Source organism: Periplaneta americana, chromosome 8 (assembly GCF_040183065.1).
Source record: "Periplaneta americana isolate PAMFEO1 chromosome 8, P.americana_PAMFEO1_priV1, whole genome shotgun sequence".
NCBI lineage: Eukaryota > Metazoa > Arthropoda > Insecta > Blattodea > Blattidae > Periplaneta > Periplaneta americana.
In genome coordinates, this window is record NC_091124.1 from 29,788,234 (window position 1) to 29,816,197 (window position 27,964).

At 35.2% G+C, this 27,964-nt stretch overlaps 1 protein-coding gene across 3 annotated transcripts in view; it reads right to left on the reverse strand.

Annotated features, from left to right (window-relative positions):
- Positions 1 to 27,964, reverse strand: part of LOC138704605 (aminopeptidase N-like) — a 962,131-nt gene that overhangs the window by 765,038 nt on the left and 169,129 nt on the right. For 2 of the 3 annotated variants that reach the window (XM_069832676.1, XM_069832677.1), the window contains exon 2: positions 16,697 to 16,774. The exons of the other annotated variant lie outside the window; for it this stretch is intronic. The gene's annotated coding sequence lies outside the window, so the exon portion shown is untranslated. The remainder of the gene's footprint in view (positions 1 to 16,696; positions 16,775 to 27,964) is intronic. 3 annotated transcript variants of the gene reach the window in all.

Consider the following 27,964-nt stretch of genomic DNA (forward strand, 5'->3'; position numbering starts at 1 on the left):
TGATACGATTTCTTTTTAAATTGTTTTAGTGCTATTGTTCCCAAAGGCTCACAGTCTATGAAAAGGTCTTGAAATTTCTCTAAAACATAACTTTCGAGGCAATAAAAAACATATGAAATATTTACAAGACGACTCGAGTTATATTTTACTGTTTAGACAACTTGAGTTATATTTTACTGTTTGGATTAAAATATTTCTGAATGAAACTAAAGAAACATCTGGTAATAATTCATTCATTCATTCATTTATTTTATTCCATAGATCTTACATGAGCAATGAAGCTTTAAGATGTGGAACATGTCAACATTTTACAATATTACAATTACAATTTTTACAAATTTTTATAGTTTTACAATTTAGTAATTTTCTACAATTTTTACAATTTTGTACAATTTTTTAAAATTTTTTTACATTTTGGCGAGATGTAGTGAGATGAGATGAGGTCCGAGGATTCGCCAAAATATTACCCGGCATTTGCCTTTTCGGTGGGGGAAACCTCGGAAAAACCCAACCAGGTAATCAAATCAAAGGGGTTGATGCCAAGGACTCGCCATAGACCATCCGGCTTCAGTCCCACGGCTGGGGAAAACCTCCGAAGAAATCAAAGTCCAAAGGGGGATCCAACCCAAGCCCGAACGCAGCTCCGGATCAGCAGCCCAGCGAGTCTGTCGACTGAGCTACATCGATGGCTCTACTAAAAGTATACAATACATAGCCAATCAGATTATTAAATTTACAAACGCAAACGATCATTCATAAGTTGAGCTATATTATAATACAAAACAATTTAATTAAATTTAAGGCATAAACAATTCAACCAGTTATGATATACAGAAATTGATAATACATATCATGCAAACTACTTCAAATTACAAACACAAACAATTTATCAATAGAGCTATATAGATTACTATTCAATTTAAAGCATATACAATTCATCGGCCAAAACTATACAAATATATACAATACAAAGTAGCATACTTTCATTAAGCTATACAAATTTGTGCAATTAATATCAAGTAGATTAATTCAATTTATAATCATAAACAATTCATCAGTTGAGCTATACATATTACCATTCAATTTACAGTAGGTCTATATACAATTCATCAGTAGAGCTACACAGACTAGTAATCATTTTAAGAACATATACAATTCATCAGCCAAACTATACAAACATATACAATCAAATTAGTTCAATTTACAAACTTATTTTCGTTAAGCTATACAATTCATATGAAGTAGATTAATTCAATTTATAAGCTTAAACAATTCATCAGTTGACCTATACAGTATACTATTCAATTTACAGTGCTATAATTACAATTATCCTTAAGTTGATATCCACTTATATTTTTATTACAGAGCAAGAGTGGCGCGTTTTTAGAAGAGGCAGTTCAAATGCTGACACCCTTTAACACAATAATCACAATCCTGTCCGATGAAGAATCTGAATAAATTATGTTGGACAGTAAACTTTATCCCATTGATAGCCCATGTTTCTTTTGTTTCATTCTGAAGCTCCCTTAATATATTTTACGTTAACTAAACCGATTAGAATAATAATTGACAAACCCTGTTTGCGATTAAACGAGAGTTTATAGGAGAATTAAACTATAAATGTTTACATTAGCTACTGAAAAGCTTCACTTCTGCGTTAGTTTTGCAGTTAGATTGAATGTTATTAATTTGATTAATGACATAAAACTAATACGGCTTTCCACATATACTATGAATTTCAAAACTAGAAAAAAAAATCTGTCAGCTAACGTAGCACTTTAAGCAACACAAGAAAAAAGAGCCGAAGAAAGAGAGAGAGATTAACATAAAAGAGAGATTAAACAACAACAAATTAGAACTTATTTTAAAAAATACGCGAACGTCAGCAGACTCGAATCACTACCTGATCCGATTAAAGGAATGCTCAGCGAAAAGTGTATGTCTGCGCCACAGCACATATACAACCTGCGCGGCATCAATCGGAGGTAACCGGAGTTCTCCGATTGAAAGCGCGCAAACAACCGCTCCGGAGAAAACCTAATCATAAGCAGCACTACTGAACACACTGTACGTTTTCCTCCTTGTTAAATACACTAGCAGTCATGTGGGGTTACATTTTATATAGTGTAAGTGAGCCCTGTAATTCTTCAACACACACACTCCTACCAACTTTGCCAAACGACCTCCTCTGTTTGCTTAGCAACGTTTTCTTGGCCCCGTTTAATCACCAGAGTTTTCGCAGCGTCCCCAAGCTCAGTATAAATGCTACTTGCCAATGCAAATTCGTCGATTCTTCAGGTCTTTAGCTATTTTTCCTCTGTGGGGAATTAAACGGGAAGCATCTTTACACAAAAAAAGACTCCCCAGCCCGTCACAAAGATCTCCAGTGTTCGTTTCAGTGGGTTAAGTGATCTCTCCCCTTTCCTCGCGTTCCCCTCTAAGAACCGCATGTCGATTCAGAAAAAAAGCCTTAATTGGGTCAACTTATAAGACTGGTGATGGACCGAATCGGTCATGCAACGGAATGAAAACCTCTTCCTCTTTGCTTTCGCCTTCGTTTTCTTTCTCTGCTTTCCTCGTACAGTCAGTTAAGTATTAACAGTGGCTTTTCGACCGTCTGCGACTCAAGTATTAGAGCGCTTGATTCCAAACAGGGGGGTCGGGTTCGATCCCAGGCCAGATCGTGAAGGAATTTTTGGTGGGCAAAGCACACATTGCAGAAGGTTTTTCTCGGGTTACTCCCATTTCACTGTATTATTTCACGAACATTCTCTACTTTATTTGCATTTTGCCTCTTTCATTATAATCTATGCGACCGATGTAGAGTCAGCTGTGGGCCGCCACCGAAAGTGGTTATTAGTTGCTGATGGTAGTGGTATGTATCATGATACCTCGTGTGACCGGGGCTGAGGGACAGCAGTGATGCCTACTTGGAAAGGTAAAGGGATACAGCAGGTTGTAGGGGAGTTCTGGGGCGGCCCGTAGAGGAATCTGTAAAAAAGGGAGGGCCTGAGGGCATGCATATCGTTCCATCCCGGGTAGCACAATGAGTCCACCCAAGCGGCCTAATTGTGAGGCAGTCCCAGTACGTGCTCTTCCCTGAAGGAGGCTAGGACATAGGACTGTATTAGTACAGTACAGCACAGCACAGCACCAGTACCAGTACAGTACAGTATAGTATAGTACAGTTTATTTCCGTGTGTACATCCCCCGTCATATGCTGTACTGTGACTTGCTACCCGTGAGGTCCACATTTGGTCAAAAGATAGTAGGCCTATCCTGTCTTATACCGCATTGGATTGTAGTAACACAAGGAAAGATGAAACTGACGGGGGAATAACAAAGAAAGAAAAAAAGAAAGAAAGAAAGAAAGAAAGAAAGGAAACGACAAAAGAAAAAACAAAGACAGAAAAAGTAAAAAGAGAAATAAAGAAAGAAAGAGAGAAGTGATCAAAGAAAGGGAGGAATAAAGAGAGAAAGGGATCAAAGAAAGAAGAAAAAAGGAGAGAAAGGAATCAAAGTAAGAAAGAGAGGAAAGAATCAAAGAAAGAAAGAGAGAAAAGAATCAAATAAAGAAAGAGAGAAAGGAATCAAAGAAAGAAGAAAAAAGGAGAGAAGGGAATCAAAGTAAGAAAGAGACGAAAGAATCAAAGACAGAAAAAAAGGAACCACAAACCAGAAAAAAAGAAAGGAAGATAAAAGAAAGAAAGAGAGAAAGGGATCAAAGAAAGAAAGAAAGAGACCACAAAACAGAAAAAAGAAAAGAAGATAAAAGAAATAAAGAGAAAAATGAATCAAAGAAAGAAAGAAAGGAACCACGAAACATAAAAAGAAAGGAAGATAAAAGAAGGAAAGAGAGAAAGGGATCAAAGAAAGAAAGGGACCACAAAACAGAAGAAAGAAAGGAAGATAAAAGAACTAAAGAGAGAAAGGGATCAAAGAAAGAAAGAAAGGGACCACAAAACAGAAAAAAGAAAGGAAGATGAAAGAAAGAGAGAAAGGGATCAAAGAAAGAAAGAAAGGATCCAAAAAGCATAAAAGAGAAAGGAAGATAAAAGAAAGAAAGAAAGAACGAAAGAAAGAAAGAAAGAGACAACAAAACAGAAAAAAGAAAGGAAAATGAAAGAAAGAGAGAAAGGGATCAAAGAAAGAAAGAAAGGGACCACAAAACAGAAAAAAGAAAGGAAGATGAAAGAAAGAGAGAAAGGGATCAAAGAAAGAAAGAAAGAAAGAAAGAAAGAGACCATACAACATAAAAAGAAAGGAAGATAAAAGAAAGAAAGAAAGAAAGAGAGAAAGAAAGGGATCTATGATAACAAAATTATGTTACAGAAACATATTTGAACAATAACCTGTTTGAACTTTTGCTTATGCCACTGCATACAATTCTGTGTTCCGTACACACGACGTGATCTGGCTTTGTTCCGTAATGAAATTCATATGAATGCCTGCTTTTGTAACTATTACTCTATATAAATATTTAATTTGCTATTTCAATACCATAATTACAGCATTTCACCCACTGAATCAACTGGTTGGACACGAAATTCCTACTTACACAGCTAGCCTACCATTCGCTTGGTTCTCACACTATGTATGCATCGGCAGCTGTCCCGAGTAATCAAGCATACAATTTGACTAAAGATAAAACATCGGTTTATTTAAGCCAGAAATAATAAGGTACAATGGATCTGCGAAAGCTGGCCGTGACCCACAGGCTATGGGAAGCGAAGATTATACACTGTGTTCTGCGAAACTAAAGGCGAAGCCAACCACTGCACCATCACCATTCTGTGGCTGTGGCTGCGTGTGAAGACCCTAATTTATATCCATTATTCACAAGCGGTAGCGCTTCTAAAAGTGGCCTCGTCTCAAGCGGCTCATATAAAGCTGCAAGAATGACTAACAATCGTGTAACGTGAACCGATGTTCAATTGTTTCCTTGATTTGTGACTCAAAAGATGGCTCTGTTTGTGACAATGCCTACTATATTTCAAATATACATTACTTTAATTCGTTTATAAAACCATGATTGTGATTCCAAGATTGGTATCAGATTATGAAATCTCGACTTACCAAAGTCAAAGTCTCAGAAGTATTGTGTATGAATTGGACTTTTAACAAAGTTAAACTTTGCTACGAAATATGATATGATATGATGATATGATATAATATGATATGATATGATATGATATGATATGATATGATATGATATGACATGACATGACATGACATGATATGACATGACATGACATGACATGACATGACATGACATGACATATGTGGAGCTTGTTTCCAAAAGGTACCAAATCCAACAGACCTAATTTTACAGGAAATGAAAAAAATTGCTCGTAGCCTTAAAAAATATTATATATTGTTATGACTTCGTGTCACTATTCTTTGTGTGTCATCAATCATATTTATGCATATATTTAAGATATTTCACACATTTATAAGAAGTAATTGATGGTTTTAGTTTGGATTTGGTACATTTTGGCAACAAAATTGGATGTAGTACATATTGGCATGAAATAATTCAGTATTATGAATGGGGATGTATAGTATAGGAATTATTTACTATCACTGTAAAAGTGAATACATACTTCAACATTTTTAATTTCAGAAATTTAGGCTATGTTTGCTGTTATAATCATCATAATTAACATCAGTGTTATCCTCATCCCCTGTTCTAACAACAGACTCAAAATTTATAAAATTACTATAGGCCTAAAGTGGGAGTTTGTTAATGTCACAGTAGCCCATGGATGCTAGCAAAACTTTCAAATCTTTTTTCTCAGCATCCTGAATATGACTTTGATATTGGCATGGAATAGCTCGGTATTATGAATGGGGATGTACAGGAATTATTCTCAAACACTATAAAATTAAATACATTTTATTAAATATTCTTAATTAAATTTCACAAAATAGAGGCTGTGTTTGTTCTAATCATCATAATTAACAACAATGTTATCCTCATCCTCTGTTCTAACAACAGACTCAGAATTTATAATATTACTGTAAAATGGGAGTTCGTTAATGTCACAGCAGCCCAAACAACTAATACGTCACCACAATAGCCAATGAAATTGCTGCACAACTCGTGACATATCAGTGACTTGAGAACCAATAGGAACACAGAGATTTGGTATGTTTTGGCATCACACTCAGCATGGATGTGGTATTTTCTGCTGTAAAACACTGTTTTCAGTGACTTCTGGAGATATAATTTGGTACTTTTCGAGAGAAATGGTTAGTGTTTCCGTTCTAGACGTAGCTAAGAATGTGATGCCATCTGTAACTCATTTTTCGAAAATTGTGGATTTGGTACCTTTTGGAAACAAGCTCCACATATGATATATTTATTTCTACAACTCATATTTGGTAATGGGTCGCCACCACATCTCTGTATTCGTGCTCCCCATTACCTTCTAATTACAATAAACTTTCATTGACGTGTGCTGCCATCTTATTTTACCTTTGTTACCTCTATTACTATAATACCTACTCTCGATTTGCTTTCTAACCTCTCACCTTAAAATTTTTTCTTGTTTCTAGTGAACACCTCACCACTTTTATTGTTTACTTATATTTAAAGTACTTCCTATGGTCTAAAATTTCCCTAATTTTGAAGTAACTTTTACTAACACTATTTAATCATACTCCTTCACTTTCATCACTAACTTACAATCAGCTCTACCTCTCCTCACTTCTGTCAACATTCTTATCCCCTATTCCTCCATTAGACACTGAATCACATGTTTATTTTGTTTAATTGTTCCCTTACACCCCCATAAATTTTCCGTTTTGCACTATTTTTGTAAGTCAACTCAACCTTCATTTGTAAACTTACATTGAAATACTTGCTGTCTTCCTGTCATTTCAATTTCTCTGATTGTACGCTAACTTAGTCGACACTCTATTAGTAACATTTCACTAACAATTACTATTAACAAACACTTCTAATTTTCTCTAGTCACTTCCTTTATCAACTCTTGTTTCTCTGGACACTAATTCACTTATTCGTTCCTACATTCTCCCTCCGATTATTTTGATAGTTACTCTTACTCCTTGAACACTCACTTAATTGTTTCTATGTTTTTTGCCACACTTTTATCACTCCATCCCCCTTAAGCACCAACTTCGAAGACTGTAGTTCTGCGGTTCCTTATTTCCTTCCTTTCCCTCGCAAGTAGATGGACTACCCAAATCTTCTTTACTTCCCCTCTTTGTCGGCTCCGGACGTCTTGCTTGTTTCTTCTTAACCACCTTCTTGATCTGTTTTCTATGACCTACTCTTCCCGCTGTCAGCTGATTCGTCATCTTATCCCTTCCGCTATTGTCAGCAGTCTTCAGAAACTGTTGCTTGCATGGTGACGATGGCTACGAAATATATTAAATTATAGTTGTGTAGTTTCAGTTTACATCTTATAAATCTATATTAATATACAATTAATTTTCTGTGTTATTACATTGGAAAGTTATATTTCCACAAATATTTTCGACTTATTTAAAAAGTCATCTTCAGGTGGAGAGCACAATAAATCGCCCATAGAACACAGGTGATAATATATGCAGTGAGAGAACATTTGTGCATATTATGAAATTGAACATGTATAAGAACATTATACAATTACGTGAATACTACTGGGTGTTCAATTCAAAATGTGTCATGGCTCGCTGTATGCCGTCATGTGGCTAACCGATGAGCCTAGAGAATTGAATCTTCCTACACTTCCGCAGAGGTGTATAACCTATGAGGCAGAGAAGTTGCCTACCAAGTACGGCGTTCATTCTGAAGAGTACGTACCGATACGTACGGTAACGCCGGTAGTGGCAGGAATGTGAACTGTTTGGAAATACGTACTGTCGGGATATGGGGAGAGGTTTAAGACGATTACTTACGTATTTGTTGACATTAACTTCGACGGTCAACATGGACACGGAGCATTTGATTTGTGTTGTGGAATGTTACCGTACGCAACCGATGATAACAAATACCCTGCGTACGACTTGCCGGCGCAAAACACAGTTCGAAAGAGGTTATGGTAGCACACAGACCGTACAGACCGTCATCTGTTGCTACGACGTTCAAGTTATACCGTACACTTTCTCAAGTTCAGATTGAAGAACGCCTTAAATAATAGGCAACTTCTCTAACATATAAACTGAAACTCGCTTCGAATCGGTGACCCAACAACAGTGACGTCATGACACACTTTGAAATGAACACCCAGTAGAGTTGTTCCGAGTCATTTTGGCATGCAATAAATAACATTCAATAAAACTTGCAATATGTTAAAATTAGTCTTATAATGATAACCACACTTTAATTAAGTCTATAAATATTATATAACCAATTTAGATCATGTTTTATCCACATATTTGAAATTTAAAATATTTAGAATTTTAAAAATAGCAGTAATTACCCGCTAATGATTCTATGTTCAGATGAGAAAAGTCATTGATCACTAATTACTGCTATTTCTAAACATGTAAATATTTTAAATTTCAAATATGTGCATATAACATGATATAAATTGGTTATATAATATTTAAAGATTCAATTAAAGTGTGGTTATCATTTATAAGAATAATTTTAACATACAAGTTTTATTAAATGTTAGGCCGAACGTGTTACATCAGCTGCTTGTCTATGCGGATGACGTGAATATGTTAGGAGAAAATACACAAACGATTAGGGAAAACACGGAAATTTTACTTGAAGCAAGTAAAGCGATCGGTTTGGAAGTAAATCCCGAAAAGACAAAGTATATGATTATGTCTCGTGACCAGAATATTGTACGAAATGGAAATATAAAAATTGGAGATTTATCCTTCGAAGAGGTGGAAAAATTCAAATATCTTGGAGCAACAGTAACAAATATAAATGACACTCGGGAGGAAATTAAACGCAGAATAAATATGGGACATGCGTGTTATTATTCGGTTGAGAAGCTCTTATCATCCAGTCTGCTGTCCAAAAATCTGAAAGTTAGAATTTATAAAACAGTTATATTACCGGTTCTTCTGTATGGTTGTGAAACTTGGACTCTCACTCTGAGAGAGGAACATAGGTTCAGGGTGTTTGAGAATAAGGTGCTTAGGAAAATATTTGGGGCTAAGCGGGATGAAGTTACAGGAGAACGGAGAAAGTTACACAACACAGAACTGCACGCATTGTATTCTTCACCTGACATAATTAGCAACATTAAATCCAGACGTTTGCAGAAACGTGGTCAATCTCCAAAAATGATGAAAAAAGACTGGAGATTTTCGAAAGAAAGATTCTGCGAAGGATCTATGGCCCAACATTTGAGGAAGGTCTCTGGAGGAGGAGATGCAACTATGAATTATATAGACTTCTAGGAGCGCCAAATATAATCAATACAGTTAAAACTAGCAGATTGAGGTGGGCAGGACATGTAATACGCATGGACCCAAGTGAACCTTGCAAAAAAATTGTAATAACAAATCCGGGAGGTCAGAGAAGACGAGGTCGACCGCACTTGCGATGGATTGATGGAGTGGAAGAGGATGCCAGAAAGTTGGGGTGCAAGAATTGGAAGGCTGCTACACAAGATAGAGACGGATGGCGACAATTACTAAGGGAGGCCCAGGCCCACCAAGGGCTGTAGCGCCAATGATGATGATGATAAAATCCAGACGTTTGAGGTGGGCAGGGCATGTAGCATGGGCGAATCCAGAAATGCATATAGAGTGTTGGTTGGGAGACTGGAAGGAAAAAGACCTTTAGGCAGGCCGAGACGTAGATGGGAGGATAATATTAAAATGGATTTGAGAGAGGTGGGGTATGATGAAAGAGACTGGATTAATCTTGCACACGATAGGGACCGCTGGCGGGCTTATGTGAGGGCGGCAATGAACCTTCGGTTTTCTTAAAAGCCATTTGTAAGTAAGTAAGTAAGTAAGTAAGACCTATTTATTGCATGCCAAAATGACTCAGAACCACTCTAGTATTCACTTAATTTTACAATGTCTTTATCATCATCATCATCCTTCACGAATTAGGCCTCTGTAGACCTGTTTCGGCACCATCTAGCAGTCTTCTAAAAGTTCTTCCTGGTCGACGAGGTCCTCTAGTTTTATACTGCATCATAATTTTTGGGATACTTGAATTTTCCATTCTTCTTACATGATCTAGCCAATTTAATTTGTATCTGCTGATTTTTTCTTCTACTGACTCTACTTCTAATTGTTCTAAAATTTCTTCATTCCTTTTTCTTTCTAAAAGAGTATATCCTGCTGTCCTCCTGAAAACTTTCATTTCCGTTGCTTTGATTCTTTAATGTCCAAATCTCGCTTCCGTATAAAAGGAAAGGTAATGCTAGTGCATTATATATTTTTATCCATGACCATAACGAAAAGCATGCCTTTACTAAATACTTTTGTGTTTGTAAAGTAGGCTTTTATTCAACATTACTTTATTTCACTAGTGAGATAAAGACTTTACCTCACAGTTTGAACTTTATCTCACAGTTCATTAGTATTTTCCTAGTACCCGGGCACACACGTATACTTTTCCATTCAACTGTTACTCAAGAAGTTAATATATTAGTTACTAAATGTCACTACCTCTACTTTTTTATTACCATTTCTTAAATATACATACACTCAATCTCCTCTGCTCTTTTCTCTGTCTACTACATCGTAATTTGTGCATTGCATCCATATCTAATATGTATTTTTTAAATTTGTAATAATTTTCCTTTTGGGAGGCGAAAGAGACTTGAACCTGCGAACTTGGGTTTATAGGATTTTAGGATTGTATAACAACACGCGTTATTCAACTGAGCTAAACAGACACGATGATTAACTACTTTTTAATATTCCTCTTAATTTTACAGAAGTAAAATGTAAATTATTTTAAACACATTAGTCCCGTGAACACTTCTAAATAATCCCTGAAATTTAAAAAAGACGAAAATAGACGTTTAAAATGAAAAAATATATATTACAATTATATAATTAATTATAATTTGTTATTTATCCAACGCCTTAGATACCATTCTTCACTACTCATGGCCTCCTACATCATAACCTATCTAGTACACGTATCGATTCTAAAATCCATGCCATGATATGTGATTATATGAGGACTTATTTTCAACAAATTTCCTTTTATAAAACATAATTTTTCGTTATGGTCATGAATAAAATTACGTATGGTACTTGTGAGCGTGATCTTTATTGCACTCGTGTAATTTAAGCATTCGGCTGACGCCTCGTGCTTAAATCTTTCCACTCGCGCAATAAAGATGCACTTACCTCACAAGTACCATAAATAACTATTATTCTTGTAGATTTTGTACTAATTTAGCTTTTAATGTATTGTTTATTATTCCTAGAATTTGTGTAAATTTGGTAAATTTCTTGTTCACATCTTTTTCATTTTGATAAGATATTTCACAACCCAGATAATTGAAATTTTGTACTCTTTCGAGGCATTGGTTATTGTTTATTATCTGACTTCTGACTGGGTCTTGTCCTAAAAATGCCATTACTTTTGATTTTTGTGCTGAAATTTCCATCCCAAATCTTTCAATATTTTATTTAATGTATATAATCCTCTTTGTAAATTATCCTCTGAATTGGAAATTATGACTTGATCATCGGCATACAGTAAGGTATTTAATGTTAGAGCACTGGTTATTTTGATTCCTGATGTGTAGATTTGGTTCCATTTTAAAATAATTTCATTTATATAAATATTGTAACTTTTTATTTCAACACAACAATAATTACTTTCTATAATTTAATTCTACTCCCGTCAACAATGGGGTTTGCACTCCACACAGCAACACAGTATTCGTTATTGCACTCCACAGACGACAATGACAATTTACTTGGATTATTGAGAATAACAATGAACTGTTAATCTTAACTAATGTTCACAGAGCACTATTTACAAATCAGAACTGTCAGTTCTCAGTTCACAGTTCGTTTGCCTTGGCTAATTCTTCTAGCTCAGGCACTCGAGTTCAGAGTATCTCGAACCCCAGACCTTCAGAAGCAGCCCACTGAACTTCGAACTCAGATCCCCCAACTGCGGTCCACTGCACTCGAACTCAGGACTTTGGACGCTCATACAATTGCGGACACGCTCAAGTCGAACTCCGGTCTCGAAGCTGGCTTCACTGCTACACAAGACTGGCTGGCTTGCTGTCCACTGACTATAACTACACTGCTAACTCAAGTTCACTCGTGTGAACTAAACCATAGTTACGAGAAATTTCTACGATGCTAGAGATTTCCACGGGTGTCCAGAGATGGCATTCTCGAATAATCTGGATTTCTCCCCTCTCTGCCGCGGTCGCTCTCCCTCCCCTCCTCTCTACGCCACAGCACATGCCCCAGGAAGCAGACGCGCGTGCAACCCGCGCAGAACCACGGCCGACCTCCACCGGTCGCGAGATCGGACCCCAGCTCTGTCACAATATTAAATAAAGTTGGTGATAGTGGACAACCTTGTCGAACTCCATTATTAACTAATTTTCTTTCGGATATACAGTTATTTATTTTGACATATATTTTAATGTTTTTATACATGCTCAATTTCATAATATGCACAAAATGTGTTCTCTGACTGTATATATTATCATCTGTATTCAATGTACCATTTATTGTGTTCTCCACCTGAAGATGACTTTTTAAATACGAGTAAGCCGAAAATATTTGTGGAAATATAGTTCTGCAATGTGATAAAACAGAAAATTAATTCTGTATTAATATAGATTGATAAGCTGTAGACTCAAACTACAAAATTATAATTTAATATAAATTTCAACTTATCTCAAATCATTTCTCAAAATGACTTTCAAGTTTGCTACGAAAATCAACTTTGGGAAGTCTTCATGCACAGTCTCGTTTGTGAATACGACCCTTAGTTTGATAGACACACTCTTGCAGTCTGACAGTTTACAAGAGATGTAACCGGCGGGTATAAAATGTAATGTTATGCGAAGAAACAAGAAATATGTATAAGCTGGCCATGAGAATTGTTAAAAGTGGGATGAAACCGGGAACATCTGTTGGGTCACTGGCATGCACGCATGAAAGGAATCCGCAGCATTATGTAACTGGACTAATTACCACCCGAGGACCTTTACGTAAACAATGGCGGCAGAGTGGGAACACGGAAACGGGCCCCTGATTTCCAGCTGCACGCAAAGCACATCTAAATAATTGAAAGTAGTGAGTCAGAGAGGAGAAGAAAGAAGAGGCGGTGTGTCCACTCATTCATATTCCAGACTTGCTCCCAACCGCCGAGTTATAGGGGGCAGGATTGTCCAGGGTAAAACTATTGCTGAATTGAAATAAAAATAAAAGAAAGAAAGAAATGCAGAAAAATAAATAAAAACAAGATGTTAAAGAATTCTAGAAAAAACACTGAAGATGGACGAACGTACAAACAAACATAAATTTAAAAAATGGGAACAATATAGATAGCGAGGCCAATGGGCAGAGAGATCGATTATTAGGAAGAAAGAATAACAAACAGAAAGAAAGAACAGAACTTAAAGGAATATATAGGAGGAGGAGGTATGACTAAATGATAGAATGAGAAGCGAAAACAATAAACAAAGAAAAACCGTGAAAGAGGAAATAATAAATGAAAAGTGTGTAGCCTAATAAATACATGGTGAATTTTTATTACTATACTGCCAGTATTAAATTAAAAGCAAACACTGAAAATACTTTAGTTTTGTAGTGTGGAGTAGTAGAAACTCGATGTGATCACTGGGAGAGCTGTGGTCCCACCCAACTCATCCTAAATAGGTTCCTTACTTATATAGGAAAATCGTCGTACTTGAAGGAAGAAGGCGGCCATATTCCGTCGTTGTGACGTTATTTATAATAATAATAATAATAATAATAATAATTTATTTTAGCTGGCAGAGTTAAGGCCGTAAGGCCTTCTCTTCCACTCAACCAGCAAAAGTGTATATACATATGCATGAACTTACAAAGAATTAAAAAATTTGATTTAAGTGAGAGTTACTTGTATACAAGAGTTATTTACGAATTAAACAACAAAATACTATGAACTATTAATTAAACACTGAAATAAACTGTGTAGCAGAATTAAGCTAAAATACATAGAATGTTAATATATTTCAAATAATATTAGATAATAGAAATAGATTATTATGAGACAATTTTGAAAATACAGCATTATCAGAATGATGTCTAAAGAATGAAGTAACAATGTAGTCAGTGATAGTTTAAATCAGTATGATTGGAGTGAAATGCTAATATGGTTATCTTTTAAGCTGTTTTTAAAAGTGTTTATTGTCTTGCAGCCCCTAATACTTTGTGGCAAGGAATTCCATTGACGCGAGGTGGATACTGTAAAAGATGATGATTTGAGGTGGAGTGGGAGAATGATTGCAGTGTCGCCAACTGTGGTATCCATTCATATTATCTTACACATCTAACAAAACCTAACCTAACCTAACGTGCTACACACCTATTGTAACATTCCTAACGTTTAGCACAACTGTTGTAACATTTCTCACAGTTTCATTTCGTTTGCCGATATTGGCATCCCTGCTACGCCTCTGCTGGAACTCAAGAGTCATGTAGTGGAAGTGAAGTGAAACTTCTATTCTGTTAATAACGTTTCCGAAGTTGTTTCTGTGTTATCTGCAAGAATTATTGTGTCATTGTAGTGATAATTGCATTTATATTGTACAATAAAAATTGAAATGTGTCGTGGCTGAGATATAAGTGTTCTAAATTGATTTCCAGCGCCACAATCCCAGTGATAAACGTGTGAATATTCATTGGAAGTGGCAGTAGAGTAATAGAAATTGACCAAATAAATAAATATAGAGAGAAATAGAAATGATAGAAATATCAAAAAAAGAAAGGAAGCAGAAAGATAACAAGGAATGATAATAAGATGGCAAGATCCAAGAGAAGGAGGGCAGTATTAGGTGAGCAGGATAGAGAAGAAGTTGAGGACTACCAATCAGGAGGGTTTTAAAACATTTTTTCTGTAATAGGGGAGTTCTTATGAAAATTTTTACTTCAAACGTGATTTACGTAAAACTACATTTTTCAACATAAGTGACCCGTTTTCTCAGAAGCTATTAGGTCTATCTGCATAAAATTTTTACCACACATTTCAGATAACACTGATTTAGTTTGCTGTAATAGTTTATTTAAAAAAATAAAATGACTAGTTTTTTTTAGATGTTTATAAAAACATGTCTTTTTTCTATTAGATATTTGATCCAAAACGAATCAGTACACTCAAAAGGAATGCATATACATCCTGTAAAAATATCACATTTCTATACCTAATATGTTCTGACATAACGGGTCATTAATACGTGGTGTGTCTAAAAAGTTCGGTGAATGATGTCATATCTGAACGGCAACTTGGCGCACGTGCTTGCGCATGCGCATGGTTCTTCAGAGACTTGGGGAGAATCGATACACAGCATGCAATGCATGTGACTGCCAGTGTAAACAGACTGCGACCAGTTGAACGTAGTCAGTGTGAGAGGAAGTGTCACAGCGCAATGGAGCAACGTGTAAACATCAGGTTCTGCTACAAATTGGGAAAGACTGCAACGGAGACGAATGGAATGTTGGTCCAGGTGTACGGGAGGGAAGCCGTGGGCAGAAACGCTTCCGTGAAGGGAATGAAACAATTGAGGATGAGCCACGTTCAGGTCGGCCATCGACAAGCAGAACCCCAGAAGTGATCGAGAAAGTGCGACAAATGCTGGCACAAGATCGGCGACTGACTCTAAGATTGATTGCGGAGGAATTGGTCATTAGCAAGGACACGGTGCACACCATCGTCCGCGATGTTTTGGGTAAGCGGAAGATCTGCTCCCGATTTGTGCCGCACAAGCTCACAGACGAGCAGAAAGCAAAACGGATGGAAACTTCTGGTGATTTCATTTCAATGTGTGACCAAGATCCATTGGTTCTGAAAACCATCGTCACGGGAGATGAGACCTGGTGTTACCAGTTCGATCCGGAATCAAAACGGCAATCGATGTCATGGTGTTCCAGACCAATGCAGTTTGAAATGTTGGCAAACAAAGAAACAAATGCTAGGGTAGTGATAAAAATAAACAAATGCTAGGGACGCGATAAAATTAAACAAATACTAGGGACGCGATAAAATTGTGTGATAAGCAGCCATGATTGGTTTAAAGACGTCCTTTCGTACCGTTTTATTTGTCAAAAGTAGTATAACGTAGTAAAAGTGTAATAGTCAACATAAATGATCCGTTTTCTCAGAAACTACTAGATCTATCTGCATGAAATTTTACCACATATTTCAGATAACACTGTGATGATGTGGAAATTTTACATATTCTCCATGTTCTACACAACATTCTAAAATTAATTCCTAGAGATTCCAACCTGTCTTCGGACACTTGACTAAATATCAATTTAGACGCTGGGATCAAAAACGAATTGTCATCAATTTTGGACTTTTCGGAATCAGGCTACAAATTTCACTGTTGATTAAATAGAGAGAATCAAACCCTGTTAAATGGAACATGGAAATTGAAGGCAGTTTACATAACAAAATTTTATTGAGTAGTAAATGTCCCTTCACTTTCATTAACAATCGAGTAAATATTCACCTATTTGCTTTAGAATCAAATATCAACATAAACATTGCATTACAAATATATCCACATACCTTGCAAATGTGAGCATATAGCTACCAGCGACTGTGTGTATATGCAACCCTGAGGACACGCATACGAAGGGACAGGGCCTGCAAGCAGAACGAGGAGCGTGTGTTCTCATAGTCCAGTTCATTACAAGCAGAATCAAAATACCAACATTATAAACATAAATTACATATTTATTCCTTCCTATCTACAGTGTGTCTGATATGTCAAAAGCTATTTTCAAGCTGGCAACACATAATGTAATAGTAATATTATATGGGTAAATATAATAGAAAATAAATGCAAATAACTGAAAATCATCATCATCAATGGCACGACAGCCCTTCATGGGCCCTGGCCTTCTTCAGAAGTTTTCGCCATTCCTCCCTATCCAATGCCAAACTTCTCCAATTTCTAACACCCAAAGTCTTGATGTCATCCATCACACAATCTTCCCATCTCAATCTCGGTCTCCCAACCTTCCTTCTTTCCATCGGAATAAATTTAAAAACTCTCTTCGCAACTCTATCATCTTGCATTCTCACAACATGCCCGGCCCAATCCAATCTTCTTATTTTTATGAATTTAACAATGTCCGGCTCATTATATAATCTGTACAGTTCGAAATTATATCTTCTTCTCCATGTTCCGTTTTCTCTAACTGGTCCAAAGATTTGCCTAAGAATCTTTCTTTCAAATGTACATAATAATGTCACATCTGACTTCGACAATGGCCAAGTCTCAGATGCGTAAGATAGTACAGACCTTATAAGAGTTTTATACATCATCATTTTTGTACTCCTAAATATAATTTGAGATTTCATATGCCTTCTAAGACCATAGAAGCATCTACTGGCAGATAATATTCGTTTTTTTTTATTTCAGAACTAACATTATTTTTGTTGTTAATTTCAGAGCCAAGATAGATAAGACTATGGACAGTTTCAAATTCAAAAGAGCCTATTTCCAAGTAAGGGGGTCCATTTATATTAGCTCTCGTGACTGGCATATACTTTGTTTTTTCTTCATTAATTTGTAAATGCATCCTTCTTGCTGCCTTTTCCAGCTTAATAAAGGCCTCTTTCATTGCTGCCTGATTTCTTCCTATGATATCTAAGTCGTCAGCGTAAGCCGGCACCTGAATCGACTTATAGAAAATAGTTCCCCTAGTATTAATACGAAATAACTGAAAATGCATCCGACATTTACCATGCTGTAAGGTACGAAGTATGCAAATCTGTTATAAGTCCAGCCTTGGTGGAGAGCTGAAAATGGAAGAAATGCGATTCTCAACCCCGAAAAATCAGAAACTGTCACAGAAAATTAATGAGGACAGATTCTATGTTAGATTTGCAATGTTCTGGTCGATCATCAATATCAAGATTCCAAGAAAATATTGCAAATGTCCAGAGTATGTTTGAAAGAAGTCCCAAGAAGTCCATCCGTCAGGCAACCAGAGAGAGTGGATTAACACGCTATACCATTGAAACAGTTTTGAAAAAACAACACAAACAAACATATACAACCACACAGGAGTATACAAACTCAAATGCAACACCTGCAACAACTTCTACATAGGAAGACAAACAGGCAGATCATTTCAAACACGTTACAAAGAACACATCACAGCCGTAAAAAATTACAAAACACTTCCACATATGCAGAACACATCACAAATGCTAACCACACCTTCTGAGAGATCAACACGGACATGGAAATTCTACACATCTAACCAAAAAGCTAGAAACTAAACACACTAGAACAATACGAAATATACAAACATACAAAAACACATCCAAATGAAATTCTCAACGCACAACTCAATTTCAGAACACACACTCTTTGACTCCACATTAGACAACACAAACACACCCCCACAGGAAACAAAACAAAAGGCGCCAAGACCAGCAACGACCAGTTCTGATGATGGCCAATAGCAGGCTGAAACATGTTAACAAGGTAATATAAAATGTAACACAAGAAAGACAAATAGTACGTTTTCCGAAGTGATATAATGTTAAACGTTCTGTAATCAAGATGTATATATGGTTAATTATTTAATTTATTATTATTATTATTATTATTATTATTATTATTATTATTATTACTATAAGAAATAGATTTTACTTCCTTGCTCATGCGGGTAGTATAACTACTTCCCAACGAATCGGTCAGTGTTTTGATTCCCGCGTGGGCAATGGAAGGGACTGGATGTATGTCTCTTTCCATAATGCTATCATGTGTTGTCTCTGCGGTGGCCCTATACGGTGCTCACCACAAGAGTCGGGAATTCCATAATGTGTGACTGAAGTTGGTCAAAAGTGAATACCCTCCCCCATACCGCATTCGATTGTAAGTTTGTAATACAATGGAAGGTAAAACTGACGAAGTAAAAGAAGAAACGGATTTCGACATTATGCTATTCACGAAAATACACGTTTTCAACATCCTTCATAAAAAACAAATGCCGTCTGACCGCGTACAGTGTTTAAAGAATCTGGGTTAAGTCCATAGCTGTACTCCACCTCGGGCCTAACGCTAGGCTTAGGCCTACTGCAATTAATTTCCCTGAAAGATTTAAGTTTTTATGTCGGAGTCATTAATCTGTAGGGATAAAGTAACAGACTGTAGAAAATCCCGCTTTGCTGTCTCTAGAAGGATTTACATCTCCGTATTAGTCCTGTGGGGTCAGACATTCTTGCAATCATTCAAGGCTTTCTTCCCTTCAAGGCAAAGAGTAATATGAAGACAAAACTGGGGGAAGAAGCAAAAAATTTCGCAGAGAAACGGAAAGTACTAGCTTGTGTTCAGACTTCACAACTTAGACGCAAAATTGAGATATTTACAGTAATAAATTATACAATCTAGTTAGTGCGAAAGATACCTCAAGTAATGTAAGTTCCTGTCTGTTATTTTTGCAGTATTTTATTAGTTATATTTTAATTTACACTTTACCTAGTGCTAGTTGGTCTATGTTGTGTTTTGGCACTATAGTTTATCTTGGAATTTCATCAAGGTATTTCGTTTCAGGAACAGATATGTGGAAATTCTTGTAAAAGGATGTGCTCACAGCTTGCTCTTGATGTTACAAAGGAGCTGTTTAATAGTAATGTGCGTTGCAAGAGCGGTATGTTGAAGTTTTCATGTTCGAGGAAAAGTTTGAAAAAGCAAAACATAGTTGAGCTTTTTTAATTTCCGAGAATTGAAAGAAAACATACCGCTCGTGTATCGTACATTATTTTGTCCGAAGATCGTTTATTACATACCTGAAAGAGGAATTTCTAATTAGTTGCAATGAAATCTCCATCTTGGTTTCTGTTCAATGACGGCAAAGTCGCAAAACAAAAATATCTATCTTCAACAGTGTTGCTTTAAAATGTTTTCTGTGTTTACTATACTCCAGCAAGCCGTGATATACGTCTGTCTTTTTTCTCCCCCCAGTCTATAAATGCGAACTTAAAACAAACGGCTTTCTTAATGTTACATGCATCACGAATGCGGTAACTTTAGTGGAGTTGTAGAGTTTACTTAATTTTTGCAAATATTTAAAAACAATAATTAACAGTGCAATTTAGGTGAAATTGCAGTGGTAAGTTTCCAATTTATAATTATTACTATATTGAACGTCTCTAAACATAATATGTTAAAAGCCTAAAGCAGTAAAATCAATATGTCACTTAAGCGGTAAGAAGAGGGAAATTGTTAAGTGTGTTAGGTTAGGAATACTGAATGTGGAATTTTAGACTTAAAGCGGATTGGTTTTTGCGGAAACCAAGCAAATACGGACGATCTCGCACAAAATGTATTACTATCTCATAGTCAGCATTTAAAAACTGTGATTGTTATTGTCTTCATTATTAATAAAATTTATACTAAACAGATAAGCCATCTGTTGGGATGGATACTGAATATTCGTTACAGGGGTTCAAATTTCATTTCCCAACAATTTCTCAACTGTAATATTTAATTTTCTTTATTTGTTTGTTATTGTTACAACTTTCATTAATTTAATGGTGTCCCTAAATTTCAATATTGACGTTATTTTCTAATAATACCTGTAGTGTTATTATTTGATCAATATTGTATGTTTATTCATAATGACACTTACTGTACCTTTAATCAATTACATGGTGTTAATTCGCATTAATATATACTTACTAGCTTTTAAGGAACCCGGTGGTTCATTGCCACCCTCACATAAGCCCGTCATCGGTCCCTATCCTGAGCAAGATTAATCCATTCTCTATCATTACATACCACCTCCCTTAAATCCATTTTAATATTATCCTCCCATCTACGTGTCGGCCTCCCCAAAGGTCTTTTTCCCTCCGGTCTCCCAGCTAACACTCTATATGCATTTCTGGATTCGCCCATACGTGCTACATGCCCTGCCCATCTCAAACGTCTGCATTTAATGGTCCTAATTATGTCAGGTGAAGAATACAATGCGTGCAGTTATGTGTTGTGTAACTTTCTCCATTCCCCTGTAATTCCATCCCTCTTAGCCTCAAATATTTTCCTAAGCACCTTATTCTCAAATACCCTTAACCTATGTTCCTCTCTCAAAGTGATATAGCAATTAGAAATAAATATCATAATCATTTTATTTATAATTTAACCTTTTTACTGATTTTGGATTTCGTCGTTGTTCCTGCAATAACTCCTATGTGGCGCATTTATCGTTTTTCAGATTTTTGTTCTATTAAATAACTTAAATACTGATTCAGCAAAAAATAAAATCTCCTATAAGTAATTATATTTCTTTGTTTCGAAAATGTAAGAATTCACAGTCTCCTATGTACGGCTGCCATAGGATGAATAAATGTGTTTTTTCGTCCTACTGAAAAATTTTATATATTTTGCACATAGGAGTTATTGCAGGAACAACGACGATATTTGATAATATTCTGATTGTCTAAAACTGTTTGTTGTCTGTATCCCCCACTAGCATTTCTGTGGAGTTAAAAATGTTACAAACTTCTATTAGGGCTATGTGTAATATGACTTTAAATAAGATAGAATTGTATACTTCGCTTGGTGTACAAAAATATATTGATGGAATAACAGTCTATATTACCCGTCCGATAATAAATTCGTGAGCGGAATTATGATGTAACATTTTTGCTCCTCCTGCACAGGTAGCAGATTGTAACATAGATGTTATTCGGACCAACGCCTCAAATAAGCAACACAACAACAATTTTACAGTTCGTTTTTCCTATAATCTTTACCATGGGCAGCATTCAAATGACGTCTTATGTTATAATGCCGTATATCAGCCGTGGCGAAAATGTGATCGTGCGCCGAGCCACTGTGTGACCTGCAACGTGCATAGCACCTATGGAGGGAGGCGGACACCCGAGGGGGAAGTGAAGCAACTGTCTGACTTATTGACGGATTTTCATTTTCCTTAAGTCAAGCACTTAAATATAATTTTATAGAGTATAAGGTTACAAACTAATGTTTAGTACGTGTAACGAAGAAAGAAATGAATAAGAAAACATAGGACACATTATCACAACCTAAAGTTAACTGTCTTCAGAATGTCTCTGCGACCGAGTTTCAAAATCAGGAATTATGTCACTTACTGCCTGTCGTAGTTGATCACGAAGATATTTATCTATCAGTCGTAATCTAAATTAGGTTTTTGCTATTTTCATTGTTGAAAATAGTTTTTCACAAACGTAAGTTGTAGCGAACGTGGCTTCAACAGAGCAAGCGAAAGAACGAAGCTTTGGATATTTATTTTTTGCCAAAGATTTGAAAATTTCAACATTTGTCAAGTCCTTACATCTAGCTTTCATTGTAACATTACATTGTAAATCTGTGAGTTTAAATTGAAGACCTAACCGCATTTTTCGTACATCTGCTGAAAAAGGATCGAAATAATAATAATAATAATAATAATAATAATAATAATAATAATAATAATAACACTTAACCTTTTAATGTTTCATGAGTAACATGTAGTATAATGCCGTTTTATGTTATACAACCGTTTTCCTCGTAATACTTGTGAACAAATCATACATTTCATATTCTCACCATTTTGGCAGCAAAAATATGCGTCCTCCCATCCTACTTGAAACTTCCGTTTTTGTAGGGGTACATGGTTTCGAGAGAGACATTGCGACGATACGCCACTCGTAGGTCAGAGACAAATACAAATGGAGCGGAGTTTGACTCCAGTGAGTGAGAGGGTGGCGGTTGGGGGAGCAAGAGGCATGCACAGCTATCATTGCGAGCCACAATGTGCTCGTGAATTACATTTTCGCCACAGCTGCCGTATATAATAAAATTGAACGGAACATAACAGGCAATTAGCTTTCTTAGACTCATCTCCTTCAACAACAAAATAGCCATATTCCTATTCCTTACTAAAGCTGTATCTTGGTACTGTAGGCAGTGACATTTTCAAATATTCTGTAAACTGCTCGCCACTGATTGATTACTTTCTGCAGGTAAAGACTGACTGAACAGAATGAAAATAGAGTCGCGGACAGGAAGTGGAGGCAGTAGGAATGGTAATGTTTGCGCTCTAGGGAGCGCATGTTTGACATCCCTGTCACAGAAATTAGATAGTAAGGATCTGGAAACTGACTCCTCACTTTCTGCATTACAGTGGTTTTATTTTGTCCACATCCAAATTCATCACCCGGTATTCTGACGCCTTACATGCAAATGTACACAAAACTCGACTGCTAAATTCACAGCTGTATTAAGTTACACTGTTAAGTTTGTTTAAATCATTAGAATATTCCATCTCGAATATGCAGGAGCTTCTAAGTATGAAATCAACACTGCTGCGACGGACCTCTTAGAAAATGCATCTCGTCTAGACTACAGAAGCTTGTTATACAAAGGGCGGATTAGTAGTAAGCGGATATAATACCCCGATGCCATAGTAACGGACTGTTTATGCACAAATGAGACAAGATAGGATACCAGGGAATGCAATTCAGTTGAGGAGCCCTGAGAGACCGCTCAGGGACGTGTATGTATAGGCCTACCAGTGTACGAGATGCCATCTTCTCGGGTTTCGCCAAACAAACACCCCCAAGACAGTCTTCCAATTAGGAGGAGCATTGCTACATTCTGTTTGAAAGAATAGCGCAAAACTCATTTCTCCACAGCAAATGGAGAACACATGTTATCCTTTAATAGCATACAAGATGAAGTTCCATAAAACAAACACAATTTTAAATTCAAATTCCTCTCGAGTTTTGCATAATAAAATTATGAATTTAAAAGCAGTGCTTCATATGCAACACTGTTTCAGCGGGGATGCCATATTCCCCATGTAGGGCTTCCATATTTTTCGCCTGTGATTTGATTCACGTTTGCCAAAGTAGGATTTATGTGAGGACTATAATGGTGTAGTTATATATTTACAATAATTAATAATCATTTAACTTCAATTACACTAAATTCATCTCACTGCTTCTGAAAATTTTGTTGTTTGCACAGAACGTTTTATAAATAATTATAAATTGATATAGTCTCTCTGCCTTCCAACAATATTTGCGGTTTCAAAGAGAAATTACATTCATAAAATTGATATTATAATTTCATCATCTCATAATAGCCTCTGTTATTCAGGCATATCAAGTAAAAGATTACAATTACAATAATCATCTCATCGTCTCTAAATAGTTCATGTGATTTCGGAGGGAATTACCTAGTAAATAACTAAAAACTTCACTTCAACGTATACCTATAGTCTGCAGTATAAAACGAAGCATACATAAATAATTACAAACACCATCTCATTATCTACTAATAATGTCTGCAGTCAAAAAGGGACATTAAACAAATATCATCTATGAATTCCCTCTCAACTTTCAAGGGAGCTTTAAGTAAAGGGTTAAAATTTTAACCCTCGTCTTCCCATCGTACGATAATAGCCTCTGCTATACAAAGAGGAAACATTAAATTGAATAACAACACTTTATTAAAATCACTGTATCATTGTCTTTATCGTTCGAAGGGGGAAGTTATACGAAGAGTCACAATTATAATATATATGTAGTATATGTAGTTCGAAAGAAAGTTGTCCAACAAATATATTTATGACAATCATCCTATTGCTCTGTTACTTCAAAATAAACTAACATAAATTAAAATTACAACCATCATCTCATAGACTCTGTGCTTTAAAAGAGACGTTAGATAAATTAAAATTACAACCATCATTTGATAGACTCTGTGCTTTAAAAGAGACGTTAAATAAATTAAAATTACAACCATAATCTCATAGACTCTGTGCTTTAAAAGAGACGTTAGATAAATTAAAATTACAACCATCATTTGATAGACTCTGTGCTTTAAAAGAGACGTTAAATAAATTAAAATTACAACCATAATCTCATAGACTCTGTGCTTTAAAAGAGACGTTAGATAAATTAAAATTACAACCATCATCTCATAGACTCTGTGCTTTAAAAGAGACGTTAAACAAATTAAAATTACAACCATAATCTCATTGACTCTCTGCTTTAAAAGAGACGTTAAATAAATTAAAATTACAACCATCATCACATAGACTATGTGCTTTAAAATAGACGTTAAATAAATTAAAATTACAACCATCATCTCATAGACTCTGTGCTATAAAAGAGACGTTAGATAAATTAAAATTACAACCATCATCTCATAGACTCTGTGCTATAAAAGAGGCGTTAGATAAATTAAAATTACAACCATCATCTCATAGACTATGTGCTTTAAAATAGACGTTAAATAAATTAAAGTTACAACCATCATCTCATAGACTCTGTGCTATAAAAGAGACGTTAGATAAATTAAAATTACAACCATCATCTCATAGACTCTGTGCTATAAAAGAGGCGTTAGATAAATTAAAATTACAACCATCATCTCATAGACTATGTGCTTTAAAATAGACGTTAAATAAATTAAAGTTACAACCATCATCTCATAGACTCTGTGCTATAAAAGAGACGTTAAATAAATTAAAATTACAACCATCACCTCATAGACTCTGTGCTATAAAAGAGGCGTTAGATAAATTAAAATTACAACCATAATCTCATAGACTATGTGTTTTAAAATAGACGTTAAATAAATTAAAATTACAACAATAATCTCATAGCCTGTTTGCTTTAAAAGGGATGTCAAATAAATTAAAATTACAACAATAATCTCATAGCCTCTTTGCTTCAAAAGGGATGTCAAATAAATTAAAATTACAACAATAATCTCATAGCCTCTTTGCTTCAAAAGGGACGTTAATTAACATAAAATTACAACAATAATCTCATAGCCTGTTTGCTTTAAAAGGGATGTCAAATAAATTAGAATTACAACAATAATCTCATAGCCTCTTTGCTTCAAAAGGGACGTTAAATAACATAAAATTACAACAATAATCTCATAGCCTGTTTTCTTCAAAAGGGACGTTAAATAACATAAAATTAGAACAATAATCTCATAGCCTCTTTGCTTCAAAAGGGACGTTAATTAACATAAAATTACAACAATAATCTCATAGCCTGTTTGCTTTAAAAGGGATGTCAAATAAATTAAAATTACAACAATAATCTCATAGCCTCTTTGCTTCAAAAGGGACGTTAAATAACATAAAATTACAACAATAATCTCATAGCCTCTTTGCTTCAAAAGGGACGTTAAATAACATAAAATTACAACAATAATCTCATAGCTTGTTTGCTTCAAAAGGGACGTCAAATAACATAAAATTACAACAATAATCTCATAGCCTCATTGCTTAAAAAAGGGACGTTAAATAACATAAAATTACAACAATAATCTCATAGCCTGTTTGCTTCAAAAGGGACGTTAAATAACATAAAATTACAACAATAATCTCATAGCCTCATTGCTTTAAAAGGGACGTTAAATAACATAAAATTACAACAATAATCTCATAGCCTGTTTGCTTCAAAAGGGACGTTAATTAACATAAAATTACAACAATAATCTCATAGCCTCTTTGCTTCAAAAGGGACGTTAATTAACGTAAAATTACAACAATAATCTCATAGCCTCTTTGCTTCAAAAGGGACGTTAAATAACATAAAATTACAACAATAATCTCATAGCCTCATTGCTTTAAAAGGGACGTTAAATAACATAAAATTACAACAATAATCTCATAGCCTCATTGCTTTAAAAGGGACGTTAAATAACATAAAATTACAGCAATAATCTCATAGCCTGTTTGCTTCAAAAGGGACGTTAAATAACATAAAATTACAACAATAATCTCATAGCTTCATTGCTTTAAAAGGGACGTTAAATAACATAAAATTACAACAATAATCTCATAGCCTGTTTGCTTCAAAAGGGACGTTAAATAACATAAAATTACAGCAATAATCTCATAGCCTCTTTGCTTCAAAAGGGACGTTAAATAACATAAAATTACAACAATAATCTCATAGCCAGTTTGCTTAAAACGGGACGTTAAATAACATAAAATTACAACAATAATCTCATAGCCTCATTGCTTTAAAAGGGACGTTAAATAACATAAAATTACAACAATAATCTTATAGCCTGTTTGCTTTAAAAGGGACGTTAAATAACATAAAATTACAGCAATAATCTCATAGCCTGTTTGCTTTAAAAGGGATGTCAAATAAATTAAAATTACAATAATAATCTCATAGCCTCTTTGCTTCAAAAGGGACGTTAAATAACATAAAATTACGACAATAATCTCATAGCCTCATTGCTTTAAAAGGGACGTTAAATAACATAAAATTACAGCAATAATCTCATAGCCTGTTTGCTTTAAAAGGGATGTCAAATAAATTAAAATTACAATAATAATCTCATAGCCTCTTTGCTTCAAAAGGGACGTTAAATAACATAAAATTACAACAATAATCTCATAGCCTCATTGCTTTAAAAGGGACGTTAAATAACATAAAATTACAGCAATAATCTCATAGCCTGTTTGCTTTAAAAGGGATGTCAAATAAATTAAAATTACAATAATAATCTCATAGCCTCTTTGCTTCAAAAGGGACGTTAAATAACTTAAAATTACAACAATAATCTCATAGTCTCTGTAGTTAAAAAAGAACTCAAATTATAATTTTTATCTTCATCTCACAGATCTTTGTGTTTCAAAAATAGTCTTCAAGTAAAATTAAAATTATAACCATTATATTGTACGCTCAGTAGTTCTTTTAAAGGACAAAGAAATTACAAAAATTGGGTAACCCTGTGTTCAGGAATTGACGTCATATAAATGATTATATTTACCATCGTCGTCTTTGTTAGCCTTACGATTACCACGTATCAGA